This window comes from Mus musculus, chromosome X, assembly GCF_000001635.26.
Source record: "Mus musculus strain C57BL/6J chromosome X, GRCm38.p6 C57BL/6J".
Lineage (NCBI taxonomy): Eukaryota > Metazoa > Chordata > Mammalia > Rodentia > Muridae > Mus > Mus musculus.
Window position 1 is genome coordinate 47,715,429 of NC_000086.7, and position 11,010 is coordinate 47,726,438.

At 40.4% G+C, this 11,010-nt stretch overlaps 1 pseudogene; it reads left to right on the plus strand.

Annotated features, from left to right (window-relative positions):
- Gm6480 (predicted pseudogene 6480) lies at positions 9,100-10,751 on the plus strand (annotated as a pseudogene).
- The last annotated feature ends 259 nt before the right edge of the window (positions 10,752-11,010 follow it).

Here is an 11,010-nt window from a genome sequence, read left to right on the forward strand (position 1 = left end):
ACAGGCTGTGTGGCAAAGCCTGGAGGTTGAAGATGGCATCATTAAGAGAACTTTAAGGTATTCTTGGCAGTGGATCTTTTCACAGATGTGCAGCTCAGGCTAGGCCTAGAAATTAGATATAATACAGATAGACTAGGGAGGGAGAGAGGGAGTGAGGAAGTGAGGCTTATCAAAATGGATCTATAAACAGGTTATGCAACCACAGCTAAGTCTAGATATTGAAGAAGGTAAAGGCAGGTGCTGTTGATGGATTTTCAGGTTAGATGAAACTCTCATTCACTGTGGCTGAGATGCCAAACTGCTACAGCAGTTCTAGAAAGCAGTTTGGAAAATCCCCAAAACACTAAAAATATATCTACTCTCATGTTTTTGTATATGTTTGGCCCAGGGAGTGGCACTATTTGAAGGTGTGGCCCTGTTGGAGTAGGTGTGGCCTTGTTGTAGAAGTGGGTGTGGGCTTTAAGACCCTCATCCTAGCTGCCTGGAAGCTAGTATTCTGCTAGCAGCCTTCAGATGAAGATGTAGAACTCTCAGCTCCTCTGGCACCATGCCTGCCTGGATGCTGCCATGTTCTTGCCTTGATAATGGACTGAACCTCTGAACCTGTAAGCCATCCCCAATAAAATGTTGTCCTTATAAGAGTTGCCTTGGTCATGCCATCTGTTCACAGCAGTAAAACCCTAAGACAGCTACCATATGACCCAGCTTTACCACCCCTTGGCATACTCCTAAAGAATTTGACATCCTAACTCCACAGGTACTTGCCCAGCTGTGTTAATTGCTGTTCTATTTACAACCTAAATGGCTGTCAACCAATGAATGGATGAAGAAAATGTGATACATATAGATAATAGAGTGCTATTCAGCAGAAAAGAACTAAGAACGATCATATTGAGTAAGGTAACAAGTGTCACATGCTACCTCTCATTTGTGATTCTTAGCTCTGAATCTATAAGTGTGAGTATACAACATAGAGTAACCACAGGAAAGGGAAAAATAAAAAAGTTCCAAGAAGTTGCAGATGGAGCTCTAGGCCAGGGAATGAAAGGTGTTATGAAACTATCGGAAAACAGGGCAAAGACTTTAACTGGGTAGAGAAGAGAGAGGGTAGAAAGGAGGGATAAATAAAACTAAGGATTCTTGAAAAAGACACAAGGAGAAAAAGACACAAGGAGTCATTATTTTATATTTATCACATTTTCTCTCATTTGTGACATCAAGGAATGAAAGAAAAGAACATGAAAGCTAAAGGGAGAGTAATAAGAGATTTAGAAGTGAAAGAGGGTATTGGGGGGGCAGATAAGAAATCAAAGAACATCTTATTCATATATGGAGTGCTACAATGAAAAACATTTCTTTTTACAATTAATATATGTTAGTAGTAAGCATATTTTAATATAAAATAAAACAATAAAATAAAATGCACATTATTAAAAATTATTAAAAATATTTTATCTACTATTGTATGCATTAGAACCACAGACAGCAATCACTCAGTGAAGAAGCAGTGATCCATCTTTCCAGTCCTCTTCTCTTTTTATTATTAAAGAAAGGTCATTTCCCAAGAGGTTCCATATTTCCTACAGATCCTTAGATGTTTCTAATGTACGGTGTGGTCATTGTAGAAAGCCTCCACAGAAAGAAACTGAAGTCAAAATAAATCACATTTTCCCCATATCTCTTAGTAATCAGAGTCTGAACTTCGCAACTCATGATTCAATGCATGGCCATCATGTACCTCTGCCTGACTATAAGATTTTACAAAAAAACGAGATTTATAATATCTAGAATAAAAAATTAGTGATAAATTAATGAAAAATAGGTAAGGGAACGTCAGTTAAGCAAGGCTCACCATAAAGTAATGATTGTTAGAGCAAGCTCTTATATAGGGGTCCTGACACTATTTCCTCTATTTTACTATATATTAAAAATTATTATTAATAAAATTGCCTAAGATTTTTAATTGATGTTTATGAGTGTTTTTCACAAATGCATATATGTGCAATGGAACTCAGAAGAGATTGGATCCCCTAGAACTGAAGTTACAAATGGCTATTGGGCTCTGCCCCACAGTTACCTGGCAACAGCCAGGTGTGCCTGACTCTCTATAAAAGGGGCTGCTTGCCTGCCCCCTCTGCTCTCTTTTGCCTTCTTGCTCTCGCTCTGTCCTCTTGTCTTGCTCCCCCTCTCTCCCCACACTCATGGTCATGGTCTCTCTCTCTCTCTCTCTCTCTCTCTCTCTCTCTCTCTCTCTCTCTCTCTCTCCCTCTCTCTTTCTCTCTCTGTCTCTCTCTCTGTGTCTCTCTCTCTCTGTATCTCTGTCTCTCTGTCTCTCTCTCTCTGTGTGTTCTCTGTGTGTGTGTGTGTTTGTCTTCCTCTCTCCCCTACCATCTCATCTCCCCTCCCCTCCCCATGTCCTGAATAAACTTTATTCTGTACACTGTAGCATGGGCCCACAGAGGCACCCTCTTCCCCCACACCTGACTGCACGTTCACCAAACATATTCCTTCTCTCTTTATATTTATAAAACACAACTATGAGCCAACATGTGTTGTTGGGAACTGAATTTGGGTCCTCCGCAAAAGCATCAAGTGCTTTTAACAGGTAAACCACCTATGTGTAGGCCTCCACACTGCTTCTAATGCCAAAAAGAAAGCAAAACAGGAATCTTATACTTCTGCCTAGCTCTGTATAAATGTATCAAATATAATTATCTTTCAAGAGTTTGAAAAAAATCTTCCCTTCTTCATAACTCTAGCTGGAAACATGACAACAGTCTGTCAGCCTTGGCCACTCTCTGTAACTGTAATCAGTGCCAACTTCTGGGGTACAATATTTCCTAAAATAATAAATGGATAACAAGGAAAGCAAAGTAAAAGTTATCACAATACATTTCGAAACATGTTACTAACAAGTAGAAAGGTGCTCACTTCCAATCAGTCACAAGTATCGGAAGGTCAAGCACATAAAACAGACAACTTGGTAAGATGAAAAATAATTCAATATTATATAAAAAAATATTATTACAAGTTGTTGGGGACTTTTTTCTATAAATGCCACTAGGTTAATATAAATAACTTGCACTTTTTTTCTCTCATTGCGGTTTTTCAAAGTGGAGGATTGATATGTCCAAATATTATTATTGTTGAATTGTCTATTTCTAAATCTAATTGTGTCAGTGTTTGCTTAATGTGCAGATACTTCTTGACTTATAGTTGTATTGCATGCAGATGAACCCATTCTTTTTATTGTTAAAATATCTGTTTGTTTTTTGGTTAATTTGTTTTATTTTACCATAATCTATTTAATTACGTTAAGTGATTTTTTTTTTCCTAATGAGAGTGTGTAGAGTCGGGTGGTGAGATGTGGAAAGTACCTGGGAGGAGCTGAGGATAAGAAACCAGGATAATAGCAAACTCAGAAGTGGATGCTCACAGTCAGCTAATGGATGGATCACAGGGCTCCCAATGGAGGAGCTAGAGAAAGTAGCCAAGGAGCTAAAGGGATCTGCAACCCTATAGGTGGAACAACATTATGAACTAACCAGTACCCCGGAGCTCTTGACTCTAGCTGCATATGTATCAAAAGATGGCCTAGTCAGCCATCACTGGAAAGAGAGGCCCACTGGACAGGCAAACTTTATATGCCCCAGTACAGGGGAACGCCAGGGCCAAAAAGTGGGAGTGGGTGGGTAAGGGAGTGGGGGGGAGGGTATGGGGGACTTTTGGGATAGCATTGGAAATGTAAATGAGGAAAATACCTAATTAAAAAAAAAGAAGCCAGGATAAGAATATATTGTATGAAAAAAAAAAAACTATTTCCAATTAAAATAATAGAAAATATCCTAAGTAGAAAATACATTTAATACATCAAATACATTTATTTGGCTACATGAACTTTTCCCCTGAAGGTCTCCTAAATATTCGTTTCTGAGTGGCTTAGTTATACTGAGTTGCAATTTTCCATTAATCTGGATCACAGATCTGAAAAAAGGGGGGTCAGTCTGGGGAAGAGATTTATAAGGGTGGGACTGGGAACAGAGGAAGGAAAGGATGTGATTGGGATGTAAAGAGAATCAAAAGTAAAAAGATACCCAAAGGAATCGCCTGTATCACAGGTTTCTCTGTATTACAAGCATCCACTTCCTGACGTCCACTCTGAGGTAGCACTCAATTTTTCTAATGTGGTCAGGATCAGTCACACCCATGAGCATCATTGATCCCTTTTCCACTTACAGATTCAGAGGAATGAAGTTTTCAAAGTATCTGGCCAGCAGTCTTCACTAACTTGATCATTGTTTCTTCAGATGAACAAGTTCCTGGATTTACAACTAAGACCTTTGAGCATAAAGTCACAGAAAATAAGAAACACAATTTTGTCTAGTAGATCACGGATGATAATTGTGGATGCTGCTGTTCTCAATTCTGTCCGCTTGATTCCTGGATTAGTAAATCTTAGATATGGGAGATGCTTCACTGTGGATGCTGACACAGAGTACACACAGAATTCTAGAAGAATCTCCCTGGATACGCACATTATTGCTACCTACCTGTCAGTGTAACTGAGGCTTCAAAAGGCCATAGAGATTTATCGAGCCAATGGCTTTATGATATGTAGCAGATCCTTCGCCTGTTGTGGGACCAGGTAAAAATTAGCAGCGCATGTTTAGGTCACTTGGTTAGTGTTTAGGATAATCCACGGAAAAAGTAAATGCATTGCCTTTCATTCAAAGCCCTTCTTTTAGTTGCAGAACTACTAAGATGTAATCACTTATTCATCACCTTAGAAGGGAATATCTCTATCCCCACCACTAGATCTCTAGCAACTCCATATATGAGGACACTGATTTCTTGTCAGATTTACTTTTCATCCTCTTGCACAAAAATAATATTGCTTTTTTTATTAAGTTTGTACAGAAAACTTGTGATTTTTGCATCCATCCCGTTCCCCGCTCCTGCCTAGCTGACCTCCTCTTATAGGTAGATACATTTCCTCCATCCCAGTGCCCTCCTTGTTTCTGCTTTCATGCCCTATTTATGCCATTACAGTTTCTTTCTTCCTTTCCTTCATCTTTCCGTTCCAGTAAAGTTTTCTTCTCCTTTTTGATTTTCACCTACACCTCACCACATACATACACACAAACATAATACATAAAAATTAAAGTCTTAAATCTGCATATGAGAGAATACATGTGATATTTGTCTCTGAGTCTGGCTTATTTTGCTCAATATAATGACTTCCAATTACATCCATTTCCTTGCAACTGTTATACTTTCATTTTTATTTATGGTTGAATAAAGTTCCATTGTGTACACATCCTGCAGGTTTTCATCCATCTGTTGTTAAATATCTACACTGTTCCATTCCCGAGCTATTGTGACTTGAGCACCGATAAAGATGTATATATAGGTAAGCATCTCTGTCCTTAGACTTGAGTCTTTGGGCATGGACTAAAGAATGTCGTAGCTGTGTCTTTGCTAGCTTTATTTTTAGTCTTCTAAGAAACCTCCATACTCCCTCCCACCATGGCTGCACCAGGTAACATTACTCATTAGCAGTGAGTAAAGAATACCTATTCAACCCATATCTTCAACAGCACTTGTCATGTATTTCCTTGATGCTAGCCATTCTGACTGGGCTGAATTTTAATTATAAAAGTGTTCAATATTACTCCTCCATTGTTGGTGGGATTGCAGGCTTGTACAACCACTCTGGAAATCAGTCTGGCGGTTCCTCAGAAAATTGGACATAGTACTACCGGAGGATCCAGTAATACCTCTCCTGGGCATATATCCAGAAGATGCCCCAACTGGTAAGAAGGACACATGCTCCACTATGTTCGTAGCAGCCTTATTTATAATAGCCAGAAGCTGGAAAGAACCCAGATGCCCCTCAAGAGAGGAATGGATACAGAAAATGTGGTACATCTACACAATGGAGTACTACTCAGCTATTAAAAAGAATGAATTCATAAAATTCCTAGGCAAATGGATGGACCTGGAGGGCATCATCCTGAGTGAGGTAACACATTCACAAAGGAACTCACACAATATGTACTCACTGATAAGTGGATATTAGCCCCAAACCTAGGATTCCCAAGATATAAGATATAATTTGCTAAACACATGAAACTCAAGAAGAATGAAGACTGAAGTGTGGACACTATGCCCCTCCTTAGATTTGGGAACAAAACACCCATGGAAGGAGTTACAGAGACAAAGTTTGGAGCTGAGATGAAAGGATGGACCATGTAGAGACTGCCATATCCAGGGATCCACCCCATAATCAGCATCCAAACGCTGACACCATTGCATACCCTAGCAAGATTTTATCGAAAGGACCCAGATGTAGCTGTCTCTTGTGAGACTATGCCGGGGCCTAGCAAACACAGAAGTGGATGCTCACAGTCAGCTAATGGATGGATCACAGGGCTCCCAATGGAGGAGCTAGAGAAAGAACCCAAGGAGCTAAAGGGATCTGCAACCCTATAGGTAGAACAACATTATGAACTAACCAGTACCCCGGAGCTCTTGACTCTAGCTGCATATGTATCAAAAGATGGCCTAGTCAGCCATCACTGGAAAGAGAGGCCCATTGGACACGCAAACTTTGTATGCCCCAGTACAGGGGAACGCCAGGGCCAAAAAGGGGGAGTGGGTGGGTAGGGGAGTGGGGGTGGGTGGGTATGGGGGACTTTTGGTATAGCATTGGAAATGTAAATGAGCTAAATACCTAATAAAAGGGAAAAAAAGTGTTCAATATTATGAAAGTGGCACTGCTTTTAGTTTACAAATTTTTCATGTTAGACAGTTCTGGTGACTTCTATTGAGCCTTTTTTTAAAATCATCATAGCTCTCACACATAGGCAGTGAACCAATGACCTACAATGGATTCTGACAAGGGCTGAGTATGTCTGTTCCAATTTTTTATTCTGAAACTGGCGTATTACCACAAAATGGGTTCAAGGAGACATCAACTGTGATATTTTCCTCACCTAAAATTCCTTTTATCATTTGAGAGTCACAAAAATCTGCTCAATTGTGATATTTTTTGATAGTTCACAATGATATTTTTGTCTCTAAAACTAGTGTCCATTCAAAACCCATGTTCAGTAGATCCTTAAAGTTTTTCTTACTTACTATTCCCAGGATAAAGTTACCCTGATAAAACTCATGTAGGTTTTGTTGGGGAAGAGTGGGAGCAAGATTGATGGTATACCTTTTGGGTGGTATAGAAAAATGTTTCTCAGAGGACTCCATTTTATTTGAAAATTTCTGGGTCTATAAACTGTCTCAAGTGTAGCACTTGATTGAGGAACCAACCAACACTCTATGTTCATGACCAGAACTAGACTTTGGTTTATATGACCTTAAATTTTGAAGCTTATATGTCTCAAGGAAGACTTTAGTAGTTAAAACGGTAAATCTGATTGAGTATTAGGAGCCATTTTGCATGATTCTGTGAAAGCCTGCCTGTCAGACAGAGTCAGGCCAAGGTCTACTGGCAGATTTCCTGGCCTCATGGATAAGCGGAGATACACTTGAAGCTCAAGATGAGGGGCTCACATATCCAGGGATCCACCCCATAATCAGCTTCCAAACGCTGACACCATTGCATACACTAGCAAGATTTTATCGAAAGGACCCAGATGTAGCTGTCTCTTGTGAGACTATGCCGGGGCCTAGCAAACACAGAAGTGGATGCTCACAGTCAGCTAATGGATGGATCACAGGGCTCCCAATGGAGGAGCTAGAGAAAGTAGCCAAGGAGCTAAAGGGATCTGCAACCCTATAGGTGGAACAACATTATGAACTAACCAGTACCCCGGAGCTCTTGACTCTAGCTGCATATGTATCAAAAGATGGCCTAGTCAGCCATCAATGGAAAGAGAGGCCCATTGGACTTACAAACTTTATATGCCGCAGTACAGGGGAATGCCAGGGCCAAAAAGGGGGAGTGGGTGGGTAGGGGAGTGGGGGTGGGTGGGTATGGGGGACTTTTGGAGTGTAATAAAGGTGTCTGCTGTTCTATATGTATGCTGTCAAAAAATAAATAAATAAAAGTAATCTTATTAGAATCTTAAAAAAAAGAACTTAAAAAAACAGATGAGGGGCTCAGTATTCTGTTAATCTTGGAGGAAGAAATAGGGAGGAGCAGAGAAGCTTCTGGATGGGAATGGATATCCAATGTACATTAGCCATCGTCCCTGCTAGTTGGTGACTGTTTCCCATGATACCATAGAGTATGTAGAGCCTAAGAGAATGAACTCAGGCTGCTGCAGCACTGTCTAGCCAGACCTCCTGATTTCTAACCTTTGTCTGACGTCTTCTTTTCCATCTTTCCTATGACCATCCTCAGTCTCCCATCAGAAGACTGTTCGGCCTTACATCTGTGGGACCAGTGCAGGTGAGTCAGAATATTTTAATCCATTACTGAGGTGACTCACTCCAACACTCCTCTTGTCTTTGGTGCCTGAGTGATGCTACTTGGGCCCTGCCACCCTAAAACCTGATTACTCTTTTTGCTTTGAGATTCCCCATTCAATTGTAGCAGTTCTCAACATAAGACCTAGCCTTCAGAGAAGAGAAATTAGAGTTCTTGTAGAATGCCAAAATTCTCACAAATTTGTTTCTTAGAGTATTGATGAAAGGTATGTCTCCTAACCACCCCTGCCCCCCATTGTGGCTGAGTTGACACTAAGTAACCAACTCATTGTGACATTCTAATATTCCTGAATTCTTAAATCTGTCTCTGTACCTTGGCAGATTTGTAATTTCCAGTTCACCAGTTTCAGCCTATCTTTAAAGCCAAGTTTCAACCATACAACCTAACTGCCTTTTGTAACTCTATGGGCTACATTTAAAAAAAAAAAAAGATTTTCTACTTAGTGAGTCCACATTAATAGATTCTGCCTGATCCATTTTTATGCTCCTCCCAACATTGTCTTATATAGTCTTAGTATCCATCCCCATATTTTCTCTCACAGCAAACTCTTGTGAAAATGAGACACCTCAAGTAAATATGTTGAAATTCTGCATACCTCTTCATGGATCACACTTTGAACTTTATATTTATAGGTCATTTAAGACTTGATAGTGGCTGATCTCCTCCAGTGCGTGTGCCCAGCCACCTGGTTGTCATGGAGGAGGTCTTAGCTGAAGAGCTTGAGGAGGAGGAGCAGCTGGTAAGATGGCACCAGAAGAAGAAGAAGGAGCTGCAAGCCAAAATTCAAGGAATAAAGAACGCTGTTCCCAAAAATGACAAAAAGAGGAGGAAACAACTCAAGGAAGATGTTGCTAAGTTGGAGAGAGAAATGGAGCAAAAACACAGGGAGGAACTGGAGCAATTGAAGCTGACTTTCAAGGATAGTAAAGCAGATTCTGTTGTTGTTAACATTTCAAACTTGGTACTTGAGAATCACCTCAGATTTCTTTTTTTTTATGAGATATGTCCTAATTTTATTTTTTAATTAGGTATTTATTTCATTTACATTTCCACTGCTATCCCAAAAGTCCCCCACCCGCTCCCCCACCCACCCACTCCCACTTCTTGGCCCTGGCGTTCACCTGTACTGAGGCAAATAAAGTCTGCACGACCAATGGGCCTCTCTTTCCACTGATGGCCACCTAGGCCATCTTCTGATACATATGCAGCTAGAGACACGAGATCCGGAGGGTACTGGTTAGTTCACATTTTTTTTCCACCTATAGGGTTGCAGATCTCTTTAGCTCCTTGGATACTTTCTCTAGCTCCTCCATTGGGGGCCCTGTGATCCATCCAATAGCTGACTGTGAGCATTCACTTCTGTGTTTGCTAGGCCCCAGCCTAGTCTCACAAGAGACAGCTATATCTGGGTCCTTTCAGCAAAATCTTGCTAGTGTATGCAATGGTGTCAGCGTTTGGAGGCTGATTATGGGATGGATCCCCGGATATGACAGTCTCTAGATGGTCCATCCTTTCGTCTCAGCTCCAAACTGTGTCTCTGTAACTCCTTCCATGGGTGTTTTGTTCCCAATTCTAAGAAGGGGCAAAGTGTTCACACTTTGGTCTTCGTTCTTTTTGAGTTTCATGAGTTTCACAAATTGTATCTTATATCTTGGGTATTCTAAGTTTCTGGGCTAATATCCACTTATCAGTGAGTACATATCATTTGAGTGCTTGAGGATCAGCTGAGAGAACAAGACAGTGCTCTGACTGTGGCTGCCCTAAGGAGGCAGGCTGCTGAGTACATGCAAAGCCATTCAGACGACTTCATGCCATTTCTAACAAACCTCAGCACAGGAGATATGTACACACCAGAAGAGTTTGGGAAGTATTGTGACGATATTGTAAACACAGTGGCATGGGGCGGTCAGCTTGAGCTAAGAGCTCCATCTCACATCTTACAAACACCAACAGAGATACTACAGGCAGATGTTCCTCCTACTATAGTTGGTGAAGAGTACCCTAGGAATCCATTAGTACTAGTATACATGAGGCATGCGTATAGCTTAGGAGAACATTATAATTCTGTTACACAGTTGGTGAACTCAGCTACTGAAAATTGCAACTAGTTTACAAAATGTTACACTGTATTATAGCGTGTGCCAATCTACCAAGTGCTAGATTGTTGTAAATGCTACTGAAAAACACAGCTACCTTAGATGAGTTTTATGAATAAGCTTACTAAAAGCTTTTAAGAAATATGTTGGATTAACTTTAACCAGTGCTCTCTTAATGGCAGTTTTAGAACTTAAAGTCTATTGTGGAGAACGTCATCATAGGCCAAGATGTTACTCTTCGTGCTCATTAATTTTAGTTGTCCTGCACATTCTGGTTTGGAATAAATTTGTTTTAAATCCCCCCCCAGCTTTATGTTCCAAAAATAAAGATTTCAATTTAATTTTTCTTAAAAGTGAGAAACATATTGTGTGACAGCAGGTTTATCAACGCTTGTAAAGTGCTCATGATCCCAGTGACTTTGGTATGACTAGGGTCAGGGGTGGTAAAATCAGTACAGGAGAATTGTA